Here is a 24,156-nt window from a genome sequence, read left to right as displayed (position 1 = left end):
GAGTCAGCAGACAATTACAATGTATTGTAATCTGTGCTACATTTTCCATGGCATGGACTTACTCAGGGTACTGCAGGGTGCAGCCCTCTCCTCTGCCAGGGTGCCAGTGCCTAGGGACTGTCTGGGCTTCCCTCTGTGGCCTCATGGTTTATGGCTGTAGTTGGCACATAGTAGGTGTTGATCTAAGTAGGAGGATTCCCAGAAATCTGGAGGCTGAGGCAGGAGGATTGTGAGTCTGAGGGCAGCCTGGGCTACATACCAAGAACCTGTCTCAAACAAACAAAGAAGGAGGTGGGCTCCATGTAATCAGGAGTTACCTTCCACCCAGAGGTCACCTGCTTAGTATGCTGTTGATGCTTGCACTTTCTGAGTGGTCAAGGAGGCCTGGAAAGGGGCAGGCTGCACAGGAAAAGGAGCTGGAGTTGGGACCCAGTTCCAGCTCTTTTTTTTTTTTTTAATTTTAAAGAGAATCGTAAAAAAAAAAAAAAAAAAAAAAAAAGAACAATAGCAAAATGCAAACAAAACAAAGCAAGGACATTACAAATGACACAGGGTTTCAAACCAAATCATAGGAATTAATAGTGGTTGTTATATTACAAATTGCTATCTTCAACGAAGTTGCTCAGATTACCAGATGTAAGAATGCAAGATTGATCAAGGCATTAAAGAGAGTAAGAAAATAATAATTTAAAAAAACATTAGAGACAATACAGAGTTTCACTAGACAGGATGGTAGGAATTCACCAATGGCTGTTATACTGCATATTGCTGTCTTTTAACCGTAAAAACTGGGAGAAAAGAGTCAGCTTCTCTGAGCCTTGGTTTTCTCACCTGTAAAGTGGTGTTAATAGTCCCTACTTCATAAGGAAACTGTGGACATTATGAGTGAATTTTTCTACAGCACTTAACATGCCTTGTTCCCTTCACCCAGTAAAGAGCTCAGGAAAAGCTCAGAGCACAGAGAGCATTCATCTGGCCCCACGCAGGACAAGGACATGACTGGAGGGAGAGGGTTATGACCAGAGTCTCCCGGCTCTGTGAGAAGGAGCTGCTGCTTGCCTGTCTGCACCCTATCATCCATCAAAACAATGGGTGTGCCAAGGATGGGCGCTCTGGCAACTGCTGCACACAGGAGAGAGTCCATGTGCTCATCAATGCCTATTTAGGTGACTTCTGCATGGAGAGGTGAGGTGATCTCCAAAATCCCTTAAGGAAGGCGATATCTTTAGTATTGCTGCTGCAGGGAGATCCAGAAGCCAGGGGGTTGCTCTGGAACTGTTTCAATACCACCAGTAGCATCTGCAAAGTCTTATTCTTCAAAGCAGTGAGGTTCTAACTAGGTCATGTAAATAAGTTCAAGGGGATTGGGGCCATGGAGACCCAAAAAAATTCCTGAGTGAAAGGATGTAGGTGTGTGCCCCAGGTAGAGGTCCATAGAATTGGGTATCTGTCAGGATAGCTCACTGCTAACTGCAATAACAAATACCCTGCACATCTCAGAGGTATAATGTAATGTGCTACAGTCCGAGAAGACCCACAGAGAGTAGGAAGGAAGGATAGGGACCCCCTCAACTTCAACAGGTGACTCCCAAGGGCACCTGAGTATTGATGACATTCAGTTGGTAGATAGAGAAAAAGCAAGCATCAGGATCTTAGTTTAGAGGCCAGCTCTGGAGTTCCATACTTTATTCCTGTCCACATTCCGTTGACAAAAAAAAAAAAAAAAAAAAAAAAAGGTGGCAACACATTCCATTGGCCAGGATTCAGTCACATGGGCCCTGACCTCAAAGGAGGTTGGGAAATGTAGTCTTCTCATGCACCAAAAGAGGAAAAGGAAACTGGTTTGGAGAACATTCTATATAGTTTTCCAAAAAAGGGTGAACACTTTCTTTCTTTCTTTCTATTTTAAAGAGGGAAAAAAAATACAGAATTTCAAAACAAGATGATAGGAAATCCACAATGGTTATTATATTGCACATTGTTATCTTCAAAGTAGTTGCTCAGATTACCAGAAACCAGCATGCAAAATTAATCAAACAATATAAGCACTAACTCTTCCTTTCAATGGACTAATAGAAATTAGTAGTACAATTATCTTAGCTATCTTGTGTGTGTGTGTGTGTATATATATATATATATATATATATTTTCCCCTTCTTTTTTTCTCTTTTCCCCCATCCTAGTTGTTTTTTCCCTGAGCAGCTTCTTTCCTTTTCACAATATCTGTTGTTCCTTTCAGATCTTGTTTACTTTTTCAGATTCTTGCACTAGGGAGACAATACGATGTTTACACATGCGAGTCCGATTTATTTCCCTTATGAGTATGGTCCCTAGTTGCATCCATTTACCTATATAAAAGCCTCTAGTTTATCTTTCTTTATAGCTGAGGAGTACTCTATTGTATAACAATACCACATCTTTTTTATCCATTCAGGGAACATTTCTTAAAGGGCAAAGGGATAAAGAATACTAAGTACCATTTCTTTTGTATCCATTATGCATTTGATCCTCATTTTTAATAGTGGATTTTGTACTTTATTCCCATTTTGTAGATGAAGAAACTCAAGCCTGGAAGGCTAAGTCCCTTTCCAGGATCACAGAGCAGGGGGCAGCGGAACCTGGAGGACCCCTCTGGCCTCTTGTTTGTACCTGTGACTTTCATGTGCTATGCATTTTGAATGAGAAGGAAACGTGGATGGAAAAGATAATTTTGAGATTGTGTTTTGGGGTCAGCAATATTTGTCACTAGCTTTTTCTGTGGCAGCCGTCATTCGGAATGCTTTTCCACATGTTACGCAATTACCTCCTCCCCAAATCCCTGTGACATACATTCAGCTATGTATGTGGTCTGACCCTTCATGGGTCTCACCTTCATAGAAGAGGAAACCAAGATACAGAGAAGATCTACAACTTGCCCAAGGCCCTACAGTAATCATGGGGGGATGAGCCCCCTGCCCTCAGCAGCTAACAGCTCTGTTTGTGACTACTCATTCTCCTCGTGCATTGGTGGTACTCCTGGCATGGAGCTGCTCCTGCTCACACCAGGATTTCAAAGGAACTAGGAAGCCTGTCTCTCTCACCTGCACACTCCCATTATGCAGCCCAGGCCTGGCTCCTTAGAACTCATGGTCTGAGGGCAGCAACCCTCCCAAGGGTTCATTGTGCCTGAGAAAAGTCACCAACCCCTTGCAACCATGCGTAGCACCATTGCAGAGCCCACCAGCACATTTAGGTGGGCACTGTACTAGGCTGGTGGGTGGCTAACACCCCCTCACTACCCCATTCAATTCACCCAAGGGCCCTGGGTCCTGAACTTTGAGGTAGGTTGGTCATGTGGCCCCATCCCTCTGTGCCCAGGACAAATCAATGCTGTGGAAGTGAGTGACCTGAGGTCAGCAGCCACACTCTGCAGAGCCTTTCACTGGATCTGATCTTCACCCCATCAGAAGCCCCGAGAGGCAGACAGGGCTGATTTAAGTGCTCCACTTCGCAGACAAGAAAATAGAGGCTCCCCGTGGGTTTCAGTTAGAGCAGCAGTCCTGCTCCTGTGAGCTCAGAATGTCAGACTAACCCCTGAGCAGTGGTTCAGCACCCTCTCAGCTACCTGTGGACCATCATGTGGACACCAAGACTATCAGAGGCTTTACCCTGGCCAGCGGTCAGAGCGTGGAGACTGGAGCAAGGCTCAGATCCCAGCTTTGCCACTTACTAGCCCCCAAACACGCAAGCTACTGTACCTCTTGGTGCAAGGCTACTCCTTACCACCTAGGACTGCCATAACAACTTCAGAAGCTAATGATACATGCGAAGCAGTCAGAGCAGAGCCTGGTACATAGCAAAAGTCACTTGGGTTGCTACTGACTCACCCACCTGCTTCCTCTGTTTGCTTTTGACATTCTGTCCCCCTGGGGCTGCTGAGGCCCTGTCCTATTCCTTCTGCAGAATAAAACGGGGCCAGTGCAGCTTAGTGGTTAGGAAAGGAGCCTCCAGATCTAAGCCTAGACCCCACCACTGCCTGGCTGGGTAGCCTCCATAAACTCTATTCCAGTTCTGGGCCTCAGTTTCCCCTTGCAAAATGTGAAAACGAGAACAAATTTGATAGCTATGTATCACGTTAAGCAAGGTAGGACACACAGAGCACCGTGAACACCTGCTAGCACAAGGGAAGTAGGAAGCAAATGTCAGCTGTTAATGTACTCTGTCCCCAGTGCCCCACTGCACTCAGTGGGGCTTAGCAACTGTCTTTGGATGCATAAAAGAGTATTTATACTTCTTGATCTCTGGATGGCCAGAGAGCCACCACCAAGGATGGTCACTGTGCCCCAGATACTCATTGTTTACAATGATCTCACTGAGAAAATAAATAGCATGAGATGGGGAGCCAGGCCAGGCCTTCCAGAAATACTCCATCCCTGGCTCCAGCCGAGGCACTGCGGCGGCAGTGCAAAGGCTCTAGCCAGTTGGCGCTTCCCCACACTGAGCAGAGCTGCCGGGGAGCCCTACCCAGCTTCTCAGCCCTGCAGACTCCTGGGAAGACAGTCTGGCGGGCCCAGCAGGGGCCAGGCTAAAGCAGCTGGCTCTGGGGAGGAGGACGAGCAGGTGTGAATCTGTGACTAATGCCAAAGAAGGGAGATCAAAGGAGCAGAGCAGCTTTGCTGAGGAAGTGGAGGACACAGGCCAGTGGCGCAAGATGGAATCGGTGGTAGGTGGAGGGGGCTGGGCACTGCAAGGCCCCAGATACTCAGTAGGGAAATAGGTGCTGTTGCTCTGGGGGGAGCTCCTGGGCCCTTCCGGTTCCTGCAGCCAAGCTGGCCCACAGCCAGCATAGCCCTCAACTGGGGAGGAAACAAGGCTAGAGAGGGAATCTAGAGAGGGAAGGCATCCTCTAGGATTTCTCTCCAGGGAGGAAATCAGCCAACTGTTTGGCCTTGTCCTTTGGCTTAGGGAGAGCAAGAAAGAAGTTTGCAGAAAGTGGCTCCAGCCCATGTCAGAACCAGGCAGGAGAGGAAGAGGGGGACGTTGAGAAAAATCCCTAGTTGCCCAGCACCCTTCTTGAGCACATGGATGCCTTTAGAATTTTCTTTAGATGTTGAAGGTATAATTTCCATGTCAAGGATTTTACTTATAGCCTTGAACAGACGTCAGGATTTAGAGATGGTGCAGTTGAACCATTCTGATGTGTACCTCATAGAGGAAGTGACCTCTTCATCCATTCAGCAGGATTTATTGAGCACCCAGGATGCACCAGGCACTGACCAAAGTGCTGAGAACCGTCAGAGAACAAGAATAGGAGGTCCCCATTCTCGTGGAACTTACATTCTGGGGAGAAGACGAGATGAGGCTAAGCAAACAGTGAAAACATCTGGATCAGGATGACCTATGGAAGAAAACAGCTGTACAGCAGTGCTGAGCCGCAAGGTCTGTAGCAATGAAGACCTCTCAGGCATGACCACAAAGCCGAGGCCTGAAGTACAAGTCAGGGCAAAAGCAAAGGAAGAGCACCCTGCAAGAGCAAAGGCCCTGGGGCAGGGATATGTTTAGAGAGGTCCAGGAAAATGGGAAATACGGATATGGCCGGTGGAGCGAGCCCCGACGCTTACTGAGTACTTCACACTGCGGCAAACGCCACGCTGAGCACGGCAGCACATCAAGGCCCTTGAAAATAGAGCTCCGTTATTAACGTCATCGCAGTTCTGGAAACTGAGGCCACAGAGGTTAAGTAGCCCGCTCAAGGTCACACCCTAGGGATGGCGCAGGCAGCATTCCGTCGCTGGCGTTCCCAATCCAGAGCCTCCTGGAGCACATGTCCAGGCAACGCCAGCGATCACCAGCCTGGGAGCCCCCGGAAGGAGTCTGGAGTTTGCTCTGTTACAGCGCTGACACGGGGCCTTGGATGGTTACTGAGCATCTCCGGGGTTCCAGAGGCTGAACCAGTCCCAAAGTCCCTTCCTGCCCACCCGGCTGCGTGCGGGGAGCCTGGGGCCCAGACACTGGGCGAGCGCCGCGTTCAGCCCTCAAGCCCCGCCTCCACCGCCGCCACCGCGTCGTCCCCGGTCCCGCTGTGCTGCGCGGCGACCCTCGGAGAACGGCCACCCAAGCCGCGCGCGCCCTGGCCGTCCCGGAGCCTCCGGGGTGCCTGTGGCGGAGCGCACGCGGCCGGATTAACCTATTTGTTATCAAAGCGTCCCGGATCGCCCTGCCGCGCCGGAACCCTTTGCTCTGTCAGTTCGCGTTTCTCGCGCCACAGGTCCCTGGTGCCGCCGTGCCCTCGCGGTGGGCGCCCTGGCCGGTGGCGCACCGAGCTGACCCCGGCGGAGAGCCCGGCCCCGAGCGAGCCCCGGCCTCCGCGACGCGCGCAGGCCAGCGGGACGTCCCGGCCCGAGCGGCGGCGACCCACAGCGGCCAGATTGGCAGGTCCCCCCTCGGTGGTCTGGGCGACCCGCGGAAGGCTGTTGCGCACAATTGCTGTTTTCACTCCTGCCATCGTTAATTCAACCGCTGACAGAGAAAGGAGGGTCCACCGCGGCTCTGCGTCACGCGCTCGCTGTAATTGACTGGAGAAAAATTAAATCACGATTACCTGCCATTTGTTTTGCATGAAACGAGCCATAAGGAGTCCGCCAAGGCGGAGCGCTTGAAAGGACAACAGCCCCATTGTTGCCACAGTAGAACAATATTTCTCAATTTGAAATTTAAAACATTCGAATTAGCAGCTTTATTTGACTACGGTGGCCCACGGGTAGGCGAGAGTGACAACGCACCTCCCTGCCAGACATGTCAGTTAACTAGCATAATTTTCATTCATTTAAGTCTAGACTGATTTCTTAAAATTGTTACTTTCATTGTATAAATGAGCCCTTCCCCAAACGGTGGAAAGAGCAGTTTTATCTGATAACTGGCCAGGTTGATACATTTTCTAAATGCCATGAAAACCCCTCTCGCTGGAGTCAAAATCAAACTGCAATTAACCCACTTGATACTTGTAATGCCCACAGAAGTCATGTTATTTCTCAAATAAAGTTACTTATGCCCTCATTCTTTTAAGTTACTTGTGTTCTCCCCTTTTAAGAAATGGTACCAAGATGTAAGTATGACTGGTTAGCTTTTAAATCAAGGTTTTAAAGTGTATCTAGAATATTCGGTTCTGCAGACTTGCCTCACTATTAACTGGAGAGTTCAGCAAATTTTAGGTGGAACTAGTTTTTTTAAGGGCTCCTGTAAAAGTAAACTGATGCTTGGAGTGGTCTGTAGTTTCCATTAGCATCAATGGCTTTATAGTAACAAAATATAACTGTTCAATCAAACTTTAATTATGAAGAGGACCCAGTTCCTAATTGTAAGAATCCTTAAAGAAGAAAAACAGTAAACAGCACAAAAGTACAGTTGGTAAAAATTGGAAGTTGCCTGCAGAGAGAGTGACAGCAACTTCTGCGTATGAAAATAAAGCGAAGTGGCCAAGGGGAAAAAGGTTGAAAATAGAAAAGATGAATGAATAAAATGGTAGAGTTGTAAAAATCTGGCAAAAACTAAGCTGAAGTTCAGACTTAATGCAGGGAATACTTAAAATGTAAATTAAGAAAACCATGTAACCCAGGAAACTAAGCCCCGGAAGGAGAAAAAACGCATTTACTAATGTTAACATTGGAATCGCCTAATTTAAAAGAGCACAGTTTTATGATTGAAATGTTATTCAGAGTGATTTATTTGTTGAAGAAAGAGTAAAGGCTAATAGCTTTTTTTAAAAAAAAAAAAGAAAAGAGTAGCCTTTTTCTTTAAGAAAAATGCTTTGTTGTGTGTTCCTCTTTAATTTTTAAAAATGTAGGTAAAAATTAAAATATTTAATTTGCTTTTTAGTGACTTTAAAATTTTTCAAGTAATTTCTCCTTTGCTCCTCTGGGACAGACTAAATATTTAGTTTCAACCGAAAACAAATTAATATGGAACAAACCAAAGGCTCAACTCCATTTATCATGCCGGGGTTTTTGAACAATAATCCCCAGAGATGGGGGAGGAGAGAACTCATCCGGCAAAGGGAACAAAGTCCCTGGTCTCCATTTCTACTCTGATATCACCTCCTGGAATATCGGCAACATTTTCAGTTCCAGCCGAAGCCATAAATTCCTTCAGAAAAAAAAAAAAAAAAATCAAATGTCTTTAAAGAATATTTCTGTTTGAAAAGGAATTAAGCTCTCCTGAAAGAATTTTAAAGGTTGTGATTTTCACAGTCTGATAAAGCAGCACCTTTAATGAAATTCTAATTAGCAATTTCATGCACTTTGCTATTAGTCATATCAGATTAGTGCACATTTTCACAGCCTTCCTTTAATTAAGTGCACTTATTCCAAGTTTCAAACACTTTCCTTATAAGATGAAAACTGTGCTGAAATGTTATTTAGTAAACAGAGGAAGTGTGAAAGTGTAGGTGTGTGTGTGTACAGGGGCAGACATTTTTAACTGTCTACAAATTTTTTTTCATTTAGTGTTGGTGAACTCAGGTTTTTATCCCTTCTTTCTTGTGTTCTCAGTGTTTCCTTGTATTTTGAAGGGAATCACTCAAATCCTTATCCCAGCACAGAGCGTGTACATTCTTGCTTAAAACCTATCTTCAATCTTCTTGCTTAAAACATTTTTCCCAAGTGCATGTGAGTCCATGTGTGGGTGCATGTTTCTGTTTGTGCGTGTGTATGTGTGTGTGTGTGTGTGTGTGTGTGTGTGTGTGTAAAGAGAGAGACAGATTGAAAGAGAAACTATAAAATATATATTTGATTTTTTTAAATCTCTGAGAAGCATTGAGCAAGAATTTTCCCATATAATACCCCCACTCTTGCCACTCTTTGCAAGTGCGTCCTTTTCTTTGAAAAGAGCAATAAGATTTCCCTGTGCCCCTTTAAATCTTATTCAGAAAGCTCTGCAAGGAGCGGCCATGGCCGCGGGATGACTTCCGGCATTTTGGACTTTACCTCCCCACAGCCAGAGCACAGCAAAGGAGCCAGCCACTTCCAGACCAGGAACGACCAAGTCTGGGGTGCACAGTGAGGGTCCCCTGAATCTCCCTGGGCCATCCCTCCCTCCCAGCAGGCTGGTGGGTTGTTCCATCTCAGGAAGATTGTACTGTCTGGGAATCACTGGATCTTCTCTGTGTAGGCTTTTGTCAAGAGGAAATTTTGTTGCCTATTTTGCTCAGAGATTGAAACTTGTAACACATTAACTAATTTCTAGCATCTCTAGCACATATTCTCCTCTTGGTGTCATTCATTTAGACTGTAACATTTTTGACATTTTTAGATGGTCTCTTGGGAAGCCTGGGCCTCTTAGCAGTTCCCTGCATGAAGAGTGTTTGCCTAATGATTACTGACTGACATCTCAGTAACACGCAGTGTATGACTTGGGTGTATCTATTGAAGAGTTTGGGGTGTGTGTGTGTGCGTGCGTCGCACGTTTTAATTCATGGTCCACTTTGTCAAGTCATGTGTGAGCCATAATTTAAGCTAATAATTACCAGACATGAATTCAATGAAACATTGGTGTCTACACTTTAAAAAAAAAATAGTCCTGAATTTTAATGCATTCAGAAAACGTTTGCCTAGGGCCAGGCTGGGTCCAACACGCATATGGAAGCACTTTAAAAGTGATAAATGATTTGGAATCTACTCTGTCTACTGGTATGCTTCTCAGGAAAGAAAATTAGAGCTAACAGGTGTTAGATAGGGAATGCTGGGGCATTTTAATAGAATTGTCAAAATGTTGGTACCAGATGTTGACATTAATGTACACAACTCGGAACGTAATACTGGGCCGCCATTTAAATGATTATTTGTTTAAATTTCAAGTTGCCAGCAGGAAATCCTTACTTTGTTCAGCACCTTTCTCTACACACCATCCCCCTGCTCTTTCCCCTATGATTTGCATCAAAGTATAGCGCTGCTCAGCTCACATATGCGTGCTTTAAATAATCCATGCCTGTCAAATTTCATTTTTTCTTTTCAGATCATGCTCATCGTATTCCCGTCCTAGCCAGCCTTGAAGTCGACCTCAACGTATTGGCATATGAGAAAAAAATGATTTAAATACTGCCAGTTACAGGATAATTAATCTTTGAACTACTTGGTAACTTCAAATGTATATACCAAGTAATCTGCATGCACTTGTAATTACTCTGTATTTAGATGATATTTTCCATGTAATCGCCAAGTCGTTACATGGTTATGTGAGCCTTGTAAATTGTATCGATAGCAGAAAACTAATCTCGCCCAAGCCACTGCAGAAAGCCCACACAGGAGCCTCTGGTATGGACCAGAGTCAATTAATCAAAGGATCCAGCAAGTCTAGCCCTTCAAGGACACGAGAACATTTTCCTGCAATACAGTCCCAACTTTAAGAAATATCAGAGGATTGAGAGGTTGGTGAGGTGGACAGAGGATGGCCTTCTTCACTTAGCTTGCAAACAAAGAGCGCGATTGGTTTGGGCTGTTTATTGCTGCTGGAGCTGAAAGGCAAATGGGGGAAAAAATCTCTGCCGCTACTTGAGGAAAGTTCCCAAATAAATTCCGATATGAGTTTCAAAAGCAAACCCTGAGGCGGATTTGGTTTGTCATCGTTTTGAGCCCAATTAAAGCCGAAGCAAAATCTTCAGCTCTTCCAGTCTAAGGCATCTTGTCTCAGCTCTCCAAAAACGAAGCGTCTGTACGTGTATGTGTGTGTGTGTGTGTGTGTGTGTGTGTGTACGGGAACACACAGATGCTGGCACTATTTTCATGTCCTCTAAACTCAACCCCTCCTCCCTTTCTTGTGAGCTCTGTCTTTGGTCTTGGCAGGACAGCTGAGGTCTGTTTTCTCCGCCATGACGTAGCGTGCAGAGCTGTGGGCTTTTCTAGCAGCTGTAAGGGGCTCCACCGCTCAGAACAGAGCAAAGGGGACCAAGCGGCTGCGGCTCCTCTGGATTCTCGGTTGCCCCAGAGTCATGAGCTTTTCCTCTTTGCTCAGCTGGGTTGGAAATAGGGAGGAAGAAAATAGGCGCCAACCCTGAAGACTCTTCCAAGGCCCCGCTGCTTAGCTGACCCATGCCCAGGCCCTCGTCTGATTCCCACACCACCCTGAGACAGTGTCATCGGACAACCAAAGGGTGATGACCCAGGCTCCTTTCTGTCAGAGACTTAACCTCAAAAACTGTACCCAATATGAAAATGGAGACCACAATTCCCATGTAGCTACGTGAATGGTTTCCATGAAAGATTCAGTTCCTTTATGGTACTAATGACATCCCATATGTTCAGCAGTCAAGGGCAGCGAGGGGCTGCCATATTGGAAACTATGTACATAGAGTAGTTTCAACATTGCTGGACCAGAACTCTGCTTTATTCTCTTGTCTCCACCCTGATCTGTCCTTTCTCAAAGACGCTAATATGTGGCAATCAAAGAACAAAACCAGCCAGGTTTTCCTGAGCTTGAGGTGAGGCTGCCTTGTCTCCTAAGACCTCTACTCCGTGCCCTGGCCTCATGTCCAGGGCCAGGATGCCACCCAGGCTGACTGTTACCCAGCCTGGACAGAGATCTGGGAGACATCTGAGGCCATGGCAGTGCCGTCATGAAGATGGCAGCTTTCCTCTTATAATCCTTGGATACCAGGATAGAAAATTCTAGGCAACTGAGCTGGTGGGAAATTTGCCTTACTCAATTTATTTATTACCTCTCATCATCTGGATGACATTAAATACTATTCATTGTTATTACACTTATTTTTTCCAGCACCAATCAATATGCCAGAATCATTACCTTTTTAATCCTCCCAACAACCCTGTGATGTAAGAATTGTGAGCCCATTTTATAGATGGGAAAAGTAAAGCAAAGGTGAATTTACTGATGCCTCCAAATAAAGTCAGAGATGGGTCAGGATCTAAACTTCGTCTGATTTGTCAGTCCCCACACCCAGGCCCGTCTCTGCTCCTAATAGACACCCAGGAAGCTAAGCAGAATTTCAAAATCCTCAGCAGTGTGCGCTCTCAGTGTGCGCTTCCTTGTGGCTTCGCTCCTCTAACAGCTGTTTTCAGCCAGTCCTTCCCATCTGCGGTGGTTTACCCCAACTCTTCCTCTCACCCCACATCCATGCCCCCTTGCAGCATGACTTCACAGCACCTTTCCTCGGGAGCTGTCGTGCATTTTATTCCTGAATCCAGACTGGCCCTGTGACTTGTTTCAGCCAGGAAAGCATGGCAGAAACTACACCACCAATTCTGCAGTTCTGAGGTAAGTGGTCCAATGGTCCCTGTTACCCAGCTGATAGCCAGCCAGCCTCCAGAAGCAGAGCCACCCACGCTGCCTGCAGCTGGCAGTAGGTGGAGGAGGAAGCTTACTTAGGAAAGGTGAACTGCCCAGCGGAGCTCAACCTAATGTGTCAGTCCATAGAATCAGAAATAAGTGGTGCTGCTGATGCCCCTGGAAGTGGTTTGCTTTACAGAAAGTACAAACTAAGGCACCTTCCTAGAGCAAGATTTTTTTTTCTCATTATCTGAAATGTACTCAAACTGTGCCTTCTCCTTGTTCAACTGGCTCTTTCTTTAGCTCTATGTGAAAGCTTCTGCTAAAGCCCCTGCAACCCACCCACCTGGTAGACTCAACGGCACTACAACTGTCGCCAGCTCCAGAGCACTGTGGAACCTCTGCTCACAAAGCTGCTGACAGATGAGGATTTTGACATCAGAAAAAAGTCTCAGTCTGAAGCCACTGGATATGACATTAGTTCTCCCTTTTGTTTCTGATTTTGGACCAAACCACAAAACCTCCCACATCTACTGAGATTCTTGCTTTTCTTTCTTTCCTTTCATAGCCAGACATTCAGAGGAAAATGTTCAGCCTTCCCAAATCCATGTGGGAGCTGGATGGGACTCACCCAGGTCCTCCCAGTGTTCCTGCTGCGTCCGTTGAGCCTGGGCCTTCTCAAGCCCAGGATGCACTCACCATACCGGATGCCCGGAGTGCCTGTGTCTGGAGCCCTGAGCTTTGTAAAGCCCGGTTGCATCCCATGCTGCTGGAGACGAGAGGCTGGGAGCTGGTCAGTTCCAAGCTGTGCTGTTCCGACAACCTCCACGGAGCCTGCGGGAAGTGGCCCACCACTCATGCCTTGGGTTTTGGGGTTTCCTGGTGTAAAGATGAGTTCTTGGAATTTCCAAGCATGTTAAACTGCACTCCCTCATCGAGGAGGTCTTAGACACCCACCACAAGCACCAAGACTTGAAAGGATACAGTAAGGAAGGAAAAGAAGTCTGTGCTTGCCAAGAACTCTGGTGGAAACGTGTCAAATGATGAGGCATGAGGATGCCCGACAGAGAATTAAACGGAAAGAATAGCTGACACTTAAGGGTACTCAGTATTTTCCACAACCTTCTGACTTCTCTAAGATGCATGACCTCATTTACTCTGTGGACCTCTTCTATTATGCAGGCCCCATTTGATAGATAAGGTTAAGTGGTACAGGTAGTCCCCAGTAGGGTTCCTAAAATTACACATGAAGGTTAAATGTGCAGGAGTTGAGAGACTGATACATTAAAAATGGATCTCATTTCAGGAACATAAAACATGGGCCCACCTTGCACAAATGGTCTATGATATACACCTGATCATTTGCACATTAAAATTACTAATCGATCAAACTGATTAAAACATTAAAAATCATTTAAGAATAAAGACAGAAGCATTGCTAAAGTAATTTCTTACAAGAGATTATGGTCCTCTTGGCTGGCCTGAAATGGTTTTTATACAACAAAAAGATCCAGTTTTCAGTCTGGAAGCTTAGAGAACTTGAACTTGAATGAGGACTTCTCCCCTTGGAGCTGGATGTCCCTGAGCCAGTCAATTAACCTCTCTGAATCTTAGCTCCTCAACTGACTGATAACTACTGATCACTTTTCATGGCTTCTGGGGTTTCTGTAAGGATCAGTTGGCTCCTGTTGTGAAGAAATTCTGCAAACCGTTAACCTCTAACTGATGCGCAAAGTCAAGCTTCTTAAAGTGTGGTCTGTGGATCTGCAGTAGGGCGTCACCTTCAATCTTGTTAGAATGTAAATCTCAGGTCCTCAGCCTATGTCAGATGGGCTCCCAGCATCTTTACAAGTGGTAAAGTTTGAAGACCATCACCTGAAGCAATGCTGATTCCCCAGGAGAGTCCCAGGGTACAACTGGGTCCCAGGAAAATTACCCGCCGTGCTCCCTTTCATTCTCAAAAGTGTTTCGGAACGGATGATAAATAGTACAGCCCCTACAAATGGCTCCCAGGAGCATAGAAGCCTTCCTAAGAGATAGGAAATCACATTATCACCATGGAGACAGGCCTGGGAACCAGAAAGAAGGGACAAAGTAAAGGCAGGTAAGCAGGTTTTCCCTGAGAGCTGTTTTTGAGCAAGTAGAAACAGCTAGAATGAGAGATCATAGACCCAACACCTTGGTGGCCCAGAGGGGCCTGGATGCCGGAGCCATTTCTGTGCCAACAACCATGCCATCATCTAAAAATGCTGAAGTCACTCACTGGTTCCCTCCCTCCCACGGAGCCTGGGTATGGCCTCCGGAGTCGGCATGCAGACAACACTCCATGGAGCTGTTGCTTGTTTGCTGGACCTGGCTGAGTCGGTCCTCTTTCTTTCAGAGACAGCAGACCGAGGCCCGGACAGTGACTCACCTTGGGTCTCGAGTGTTTGCAGAGACTTGGGAGTGGCACAGGAAGCACGTCCTGGACCTTCACGCCTACAAGCCACCTAAGGATGAACTGACCTGTGTGCTTGGGCCTACAAAGAAAAGAGGAGCGCTGATCTTTATTGAAGCAGTCCTGGGGAGTCAGTGAGAAGTCACCTGAAGTTCAATCCATCCAGATAAGTTTATCATCTGTTCGACAGATCAACAAATAGATATATGCGGAGAGACTAACTGGCTCACCACTGTGGCTAAGGAGTTCCTAACTTCTGCTCCTGGTGTCACGTGATCCGTGGATAGTTAATGTGGAGGGTGTGTTTGATATGGTGCTTTTCAGGCCTGGGCTTTTTATGCTAGGTATTCAAGGATGTATTCTTTTGCCTCTTGAGATCATTTCGGTTTTCAAGGGCCCTCTCTGTGATACCGGCACCCATGTGTGCACAAGCAGTTCTCAGCGGGCAGTGAGCTGAGCATATATGGCTGAAGGCTGCCGGGAAGAACAGCCTGGAGAAGCAAGCAGAGAACCGATCTGTTTGGCCATTTCTGTACAGCTATCTTTTTATTATTTGCTCAAAATTTGACTTTAAATTGATTTGTTTTTTTTTTTTCAAAAATAACTTAAATACATTTATTTGAAAAGACCAGTCACATTACCTTTATAAATGGAAAACCAGTTGCATTCATCATAATTCATTAAAACGAATGCATAGCTTTCAGAATATAAAAAGGTTGTTTAGCGTAATCATTCCCATCCAGCCACACCCTAGTGGATTGTGGGAAACTCCAACACACAAGGGAAGAACAAGATCGGGAGAAGAGAAAGGACAGGAATTCCCACACTGCACTGAGGCTGTGTGGGGTATCTCAAAGCAATGCAGATAGTAGGGAGAGGCTAGGCAGGACCTCAGCTAAGCCATTCCTATTCCATGTCTGTTTCTTTGTCTCTAAAACGGGGCTGAGTATGATTCTTCTTTTCTCCCATAATGCTCAAGAAGATGATTAACTGGGGTTATAGCTGCTCGTAAGGTTTATAAACAGTGACACCAGGCACAAAATTGGACGCTCATGATTATTGTTCTCAGCTCTCCCCAGAGGATGAGGCTGCCAGCCGTGAGTAGACGGGGTTTTGTTGCACAACGGCAGTCACTGTGGAGACCTGGTAACGTGTATCATAGCAACACAAAAATATAATACAGAATCTGAGAAAATACGAGCGTGAGTAGACCAACAAGACTAGAGAATGCAAAGGGGAAATGTGAAGGTCATACATCATTCATTTAGTTTCAGTTTGAACATGGAGCTTCCTAGTGGCAAAAGTACAAAGGGAAAAATGTCAGTTACGATAAAGGAAAGGAAAGAAGCCCATCAGCCTCACAGGAGAAGGAGGTCTTCTGAGTCTTCAGTTGAAAAAAATTAATGGATCATACAGCTTAAAGTGAGGATGACCAAGATGACAAGAAAAATAATCTAACCACCAAACCGTATATAGTCCATCGTGTCTTGGCAGCCTCGATAGGTCTCAGGGCTACTTGTGAATCTGACACTGAATTTTTGCTCCTTTTGGACTCATACTTTCTGCTGTTTGGTTCTGTGACTGTCTGAGCAGTCTGCACAGTGGGCGGAATGCTGACTCTGAGCCAGAGGGCCCAGGTCCGGTCCTGAGCTGCAAGACTCCAGGGAAGGAAGTGAAGTCTCACCGAAACTTCTCTACCTGCTGGTCACATTAGAGGAGGACCAACGGCATCAGAAATGATCACAAAGTGATGCTGGGTGGGAAAAGGAAGGATCCAACCTCGTCCGGACAACCTGATCTCTCCCACAGTGAAAAGTGAACAGGTGGACAGAGTGGCTGAACGCAGGGGGCTGAGGTTCCTATCTCACCTCCGTGACATAGGGCAAGTCAAACCTGTCTGAGCCTCTGATTTCCTTAGAATGCAGGTAATACTAGGATCTACCCCAAACAGACATTCTGAGGGGTAAGTGGATTCGAATGTAGAAAACATTTGCAATGGTCTCTGGTGCGTGGATCATCTGCTAAGTGAGTGTGTAAGTGTGCACACACACTCACATGCACGTGAACGAGGTGTATGTGATCCCTGAGAAAAGTGCAATCGGAAAAGAACCCAAAATGCTGTCATCTGCTGGTGATTTGAGTTTTCTTCCTTCCGCTTCTCTTTCCTCTTCAAATGCCTTTCTCTATTTGACTTTTCTTGGGCCCTCCACCCTGCAAAATCCTTGCATTTGCCTTTCAGCTTCTCCAGATCGGGAGCACAGCCTTGGTCAGCATCACTTGACCTCACCAGGGGCACCATAGGGTTCAGAGATGCGGAGCTCAGGGGTCACTGCAGAGTGCTGGGCACAGCTAGGGAATTGCCTGTATAAGTGACCAGAGCCTTAAAACCCCAGCTATTGGGGCACAGGGTCCCCAGTTTGGGTCCTGGAGCCATGTTTCCCTTACACTCAGGCCCAGGGTGTGGGTTCAGGGCTGTCTCCTGGGTGAGCCCTTCCGGTCCCCTTTCCCACAACGGCCCCTCAGCAGAGCGAACATTTTTAGCCTCAGCCATCAGATGTGTACCAGCCCGCAGGGTTAAGAGCTGAACAGCCTGTGACATCGCTTTCCATGGAAAGAATATCCTTTTCCTGTGCCCTCCTGCCTGCACCCACCCCCCTCCTCCAATCCTGCCTTGGAAGCTTCTGATTAAGCACACTGGGGAGGGGGGCGGTCCCCAGGCATTTACCCCACCACTTGGGGGACACAGAGAGCAGGCCCCTTCTCTAGCTCACTGATCCAAATTTACCTCTAGACATGAAATAATAATAACCAACAGAACTTTCTGGGCTTTTCCACATTTTCTCTCTGACTTTTTCCCCCTTAACACAAATTTGGCATTTTAAGCAAGATACCACCACATATTTATGGGAGTTTAATAACTTCTTCCATTAATAACGTAGACAAACTAATTTACCCAAACGTGTCTGTTTTAAACTCTGGGAACAAAGGGTGGGAGGATGAAAATCAATCTTTCCTTTGTACTTGAGCCACTGACCCGTTAAAGCTTTGAAGATCATTTCTTTAAGAAATTGTGAGGAGTTATTTAACTACAAACAGCAGCTACCTTCCCATTCCAGCTGCGTAATCAAGCATAATAAATTAGACTTTAAAAAAAAAGAGTTAACTCTATTTTTTTTTTTTTTGGTTTTAACTGAAAATCCTTAATAGCACATTGACAAATCGGCCTCATGGCAGACCCCCACACACTCCCCTTGCTCGGGAGCTGGGGAAACGGGTGGAAGGGGCTGGAGATACTCCTGATTTCCTGGCTGGAGCTCTCGGGAGAAGCCAGGTCATATTTTTGAAGCAGTCACCTGCAGGAGTGAGCACTGTTGGGGGACCCAGCCACCCTAAGCTGAGCAGCAATTTCCAGCCTCAGCCCAAAATGCCCACCTGAGAGATGGCCCTGGGGTTGGGAAATTACCACCTCAGCCCAGCCCCAGGGACAGTAAGGGTCCCCCCAGCCCAGTCTTGCTGGCATTCCTCCATGCAAACCCTTTTGGTCCCCTTTGATAAAAATCAGTCTCTGTGGGTCCTGAAAGAGTCAAAGGCCTTTCTTAATCAAATGATCAACTGTTCATTTTGAAAGCTTGACTGGTTCAATTAAGACCACAGGCAGGAGACGGGCCGGTCATATTACCCTCCTTTCCAGCCAACAGGCCAGTCGCTGCCCAGAAACCTACCTTTGACCAGCCTGCTCCTGGGCCTGCCTGGAATGCACTAGCCACCCCTGAAATTTGACCCACCTTCACGGCCCTGTTCTGGTTCCACCTCCACTCAGAAGCTCTCCCTGGCCCTTCCAGTGGGCAGTGACCTCTCCACCCCCTGAGATTCTACAGCCATATCATGCGCTTCCTTCCTGCGGGGCTTTCTTATGCACTGCCTCCAGCTGCTCTTCACTCTTTGAGGAGCAGAGAAGTTGATTACAAGCTCCTCCAGCGAGCCAGCTACCGCCCATGACCTCTGGGACCTGCTGTGCATGACTGAACCGAAGTGGCTTTTGTACACCTCAGGGCGAGCCTGCCACCAGGCTGCCCTCTGTGACAAAGGGCTGCGCCCCAAAATTCACTTGGGAGTCAGCTCTTTGGAATTTAGAATGTACTCTTTCATTTTTTCCAGAGTAACAATGCTCTGAAATAATGCAGTAAGACCGTGGTGGCGGCCAGTTCACTGGCTGGCACAGCATGTCTTCCTTGGCCTGTGTGTAGACTTTGATGGCTGGCCATGCTCCAGTCACACCCCTGCTGCCCTGGCAAGCACCCTGTGTGGCTAGTGAGTCACCCATCTCCTGCGCAGGCTCTAAGGGAGCTCTCTGGGCTGGACTGGGAGCCGCAGCTGTCCTTTGGTCCCGTGTACCCAAGCTGCATTCAGAAAGGCGGCACAGCTATAACCTCTCCCTTGCTCCTTCTCCCTCTGGTTGCACTTTAAATGAAAATTGAGGGGAGCCGAGTGTGACTTGGACCCTCCAGCTTGGTCAACACCTACCCCTCGTGACAGCCTTTATGGCATAAGTGGGAGCAGCAGGGAGGGGGACCCTGCTTGTAAGATAATCCCACACTTGTCTATATGGGTGCTAAGGAGAAGCACCCATATCACAAGGCCTGGGAGAAGAGCTGCCCTGTCAGCATACTCTGGCTGGCCCTACAGGTTGGGTGTCTTTCAGAGGCATTATTAATACAGAGATAGAGCTGAGACACTTCTCCTCTCACGTGACTTTCACTTGGGTCCTGATCTTTCTCTGTCCATCTTTGGAACTAGGTCGCATGGGACAGTGCCTCCCCAGCCACCAGGCTCAGAGTCCAGGCTCAGACAATTCCAGGACCTCCTGGGCCCTGCTCCTGCCATCCTGTCTGCCCAGGTGACTGGTCACACTGAGTTTTTATCTTATGGAACAATAACAGTCGAGGGACAGAAGGTTTTCCATCTCCCCACAAACTACTCTCCCTCAGAGCACCAGATTCCAGACTTTGTGCATCCACAGATAAGTCACAGTCTCTTCCGGGTAAGTGATAGATCAATTATGTTCAAGCCTGGGTTTTTCTGTAGAAATGTCTCCACCTCAAATCTCAGACCCAGCCTTCCTCAGTCCGTGTGACCAGAGAACACCTTTTAAACACACATACTGACCCCAGGGAGGCTGACGCTGGGAAGAAAGTCAAAAGAGGCCTGCGTCATCTGCCTGTTGGGAAATTCTCATGGCAGAAGCCTAAACCCTGAGCCGCCTTACCTTGGCGCTACACCACTTTGCAGACGCTGTGTTAGAACCCATTTAAAGCATTCAAGCATATAATCAAATTTCAGTAATGAGTTATTAATTAAGCAGGGGCAACCAATTCTCTGCTAACTGCCTCATAAACAATCGACAGGAGATTTGTGAATTTTGACTTCCTGACACTATTAAACAAATCAATATTAGGTTTCAGACACAGCAATTCAGACAGTTTTCTCTGTTATTTGGCAGCCTTCTGCCTAGAATACTAATGAAAGAATTAAGAGCTGGAGATTTTGCATGTGTTCCATCAAAAAGATCCTTATCTGTGGGGAATTGGGACCTGATTTGCATGGAAGAAGATGTTGCTTTTGTAGGTACCATTTTTCTCAATATGTCACTGATTAGTATTTATAAAAGCACGGGGCAGTAGAGCGGCCACCAGGCTTCAGAACAAGCAGTCAGAGCCCTAACTGGAGATAGCTAGGAACAAAGCAACTCCATTATTTATATATTTTGCAGACTGGTTAATTTATAGCTAAACTAACCCGTGGAAAACTTGAGTCTAAGAACACAGCCAAGCTTCTTACTCAGCTTTTTTCTTTTTTAGGGTTCATTCGTGCCAGTACAGAAATAGCCAACCAAACAAAGGAGACAGAGTTTTGCAAAATCTGAGCAACCTCCAAGTGGCAAAATGAGGTCATCTAAGTCCCCTACCCCTTGGCCTTTCCTGTTTCTTTCTCTGTTTACCTTCAGAGTTCACTTAACTCAGTGGTGGAGTTGTTAGAAATACATTGCGGGACAGTGACTGAGATTTACCTCTGTTTATCTAAGGAAGAAATATAGCACAGGCTGTGGCCATGCTAGGCATCGCGCTCTGTTTCCTCCGCACACCCCAGACCCGAAGTGGGAGATTTATGCCAGGGGTCACTCAGCTTGTGTAACCCATTTGCTCTGTGGCCTCCTGGTTTAGCCAGAAAGGTGCCAATTAGGAGCTGACCTAAAGATTTAAGGACTGGGACTAGCACAGTGATGAGGACCTTTTTGAGACTCCCAGCTACAGAAGGCCTCCTGTTTATCGTGTGCTTGTCTGAATTCTGTAAAGCAGAAAGAAAAACCACACTTATCCGTGTGCACAACTTTTACATGGCACATTATACATGTGTACAAATACACATGATGCATATATGTGTGTGTTTTGATATATGGATCAATACTATGTAGACTATATATATATATATACTCTGTTGGGAGGTTTGGGGTTGGGTTGTTTCCTAGTGCATTTTGATTTGTTCCTAGTTGAAAATAATTGAAAAGTATTTTTTAAAACCAATCTAAAGCCAAAAAATCTGAGAGCAATGATCTCATCCTAAAGCTGAAAGATTGTCTCAAATTAGGATTCTTGTCTCCAGGTGCTCCAAGCCCTAAGGATTGATTAGCTTCAAAGGCTTCCAGGAATCTCCTGATTGTCTGCAAAACTTGATATATTTGTATTTTTTTGAGGGAAGAATACAGAGTTTTAAGTATCATTCCTAAGAATTCTGTAATACAAAATATAAATGAAGAACCATTTATCGGCCCCAGTTAGAGACTGGCAAGCAGAGGATGAGGCGGGACCTATGTTCTTAAGATGAAAGGAGGAAGGAGGACAAAGCCCTGAGTTCAGGCTTCTGCCTTCAGACTTCTGCCATCAGGACCTTTTACTCTGTGATATGCGGGAGTTTCTATGTGTCAATTAGGATTAAATTCAACTGTTGGCATCAAGAAACTAAAAATACTCCTGATTTAAATGGGAAAAATCTATTTTTATTTCACATAAAGTCCACAGTTCAGCTGTCTAGAGCTGGTACAGCAGCACCGTAGACATCAGACTTTCTGACTTCACATACCTTGTTGCTCTGTGTCCCCAACACTGCCCTTCTAGCCCAAGCTCCCAAATGGCTGCTACAGCTCCAGCCATCACATTTGCTTCAGCCAGCCCAAAGGTGGAAGGGTATATCCCTCCTCGTAAGGATATTTCCCAGAAGATCTTCTTACATTTTAGGGACCAAGACTTAATCATGTGATCACACCTAACTGCAAAAGAGGCTTGAAAATTCCGTTTTTATGATATGTAGAGAGAACTGCACATCATAAGAGAACTAGTGGTCTCTACCTCACAGCAATTTAGAGAAGGTATCAATGGCCTGCCTAGAGGCAGAGGTGGTATCTAACCTGAAGGCAGTCGGTAGAAAACTAAAGTTAACATGTTGATCTCCAGAGCTAACAGTTGCAGAGGTGGAAATCTGGATGGAGACAGAAAGCAAAGCAGAGACCTGGAACTGCAGAAGTTGGAGCGGTTGATGTGCAGGTGAAGGGGAGGAACCTGAGACACAGACAAACCCCTGGTGCATTTTCCCATTAATATGGCTTAAAATTCAGTTTACATACAGCATTTCAGAACTGTGGCAGCTGGTTGTGTTAGACCTCTCTGCATACTGAAATAGACAAGGGAAAGACAAGCAGAGGGATCCATTACAAATCGGGTATTTGCTTTGAGGTGGCCCATTCTCATACACTGTCTCATATAATTCTTACTGCAAAATGAATTAAGCTGGGTAGAGATTCCGTCCTTAACTTGGCCAGCATCACCAAACGTGTGCTGGACCTAGGATCTGGATCTTTTTGTCTACATAACCCATCCTCTCTTTAGCTTGCTGTGAGTTGCCCAATGCTATCTCCTTGCTACGCTGAATCCCTGGTAACCTTGTCCAAATACTCTATTTTGGTTTTCCATTGAAGCAGTAATTAGAACAGTAGCAAGTGTTAGTCACGGATATGGTTTGCTGTTTGCAATGGCAATTTTTCTTACTGTTTTGCAAAATTACAACTTGGCTTTTAAATTTGAAAATATTCCTGTTAACTTTATAGCCAACATCTTCTGGTGCATCAATACTGTTAGTCTGAAGTTACTGCAGAGAGTTAAAAGAATTCCGAAAGTGAAAACTCAGGAGACAGTTCAGAAGCTATCTTTGTTCTTCATCAACTTTCTATGCTTTGCCTTGATAGTGCAACCTGGAAGCATATTACATATTTAAAAATATGTCATTTCAGTGTACTAGTCATATGCCAAGAGACAGTTCCAATGCTCAAGATTGATATTTCCAACTCCAAATCCTCAGTGATACTGTGTCCATCTTAGAATGTTGTTTTGGGGACAACAGACTCTAGTCAGTTTAAGTAGAAAAGAACACAAGATTATGCCCTCATAGCATCTCTAGCAGGGCGAGAGAAGCTAGATTTGAATGCTGTAAGAAATGTAGCCAAGGGACCAGCTAGATAGGAGAAGTAGCAACCCCACCATAGGTTGCTGGCATGTGACACCAACAGTCCTTGTGACTCACTCATCAGCACCTATGATGTTCAGCATTAGGCTCCATAGCCAGCTCCCAACGCTCATGCCTACACCCTGCTGGCCTGCACATCTGATCTTCCTGCGTGTAACTGCTAAGGTCTCCTGCTCACCTCACTCCCACGATGTGCATGGTACATCTACTTGGCAGAATTCAAGTCACATGCAGAGTTCTACTTGCAAGAGGATCTAGCAAATGTAGCTCTCCCTTTTATCTTTGTTCTGTTTCTAGTTCTACAGTGTCTAGCATACACAAAGATAAGCAAGAACTGGGGTGCCGTGAGTAATAAGTAATAATCTACCAATCAACTGTAATCCCGCTGCTCACGGTTTTTCATGGTAAAATTTAACCCATACACTGTAAGGCTTACAGTACACCTCCATGGTATCAGGTGGTGAACTAAATACCTTCATGTCCATAATTTAATTTAATATATAACAAAGCCCTTCCTGCTAGGTATTTACAGCCCTATCAGCAGATGAGAAATTTAGGCTGAGGGACAGTAAGAAATTGTCTCTCTCCTCCAGATAGGGGAAGGTTGAGTTTCCTTGGCTGTTTCCGTATCCCTCAAAACAACTTTGCTCTTTCCTAGTCCCAAAAAGAGACAATGAAGACATAGCTCTGCCAGCTACAAGTTGGGTGACTTTATGTAAGGTTTTCTTTGACTTCTGTAAGCCTTGGTTTATTCATCTGAAAATGGAAGTAATTACTACTTCATAGATGGAGTAGCAAAGATAAAATTACATATATATCTTAGCTCAGGATCCAAAAACTCAATATGAAGTAAATGTATGTATGAAAAAAATTGGGGAAAACAAGCAAAC

Source organism: Chinchilla lanigera, unplaced genomic scaffold, assembly GCF_000276665.1.
Source record: "Chinchilla lanigera isolate Chin_1 unplaced genomic scaffold, ChiLan1.0 scaffold00030, whole genome shotgun sequence".
In the NCBI taxonomy this organism is placed as follows: domain Eukaryota; kingdom Metazoa; phylum Chordata; class Mammalia; order Rodentia; family Chinchillidae; genus Chinchilla; species Chinchilla lanigera.
This window is presented reverse-complemented; position numbering follows the sequence as displayed.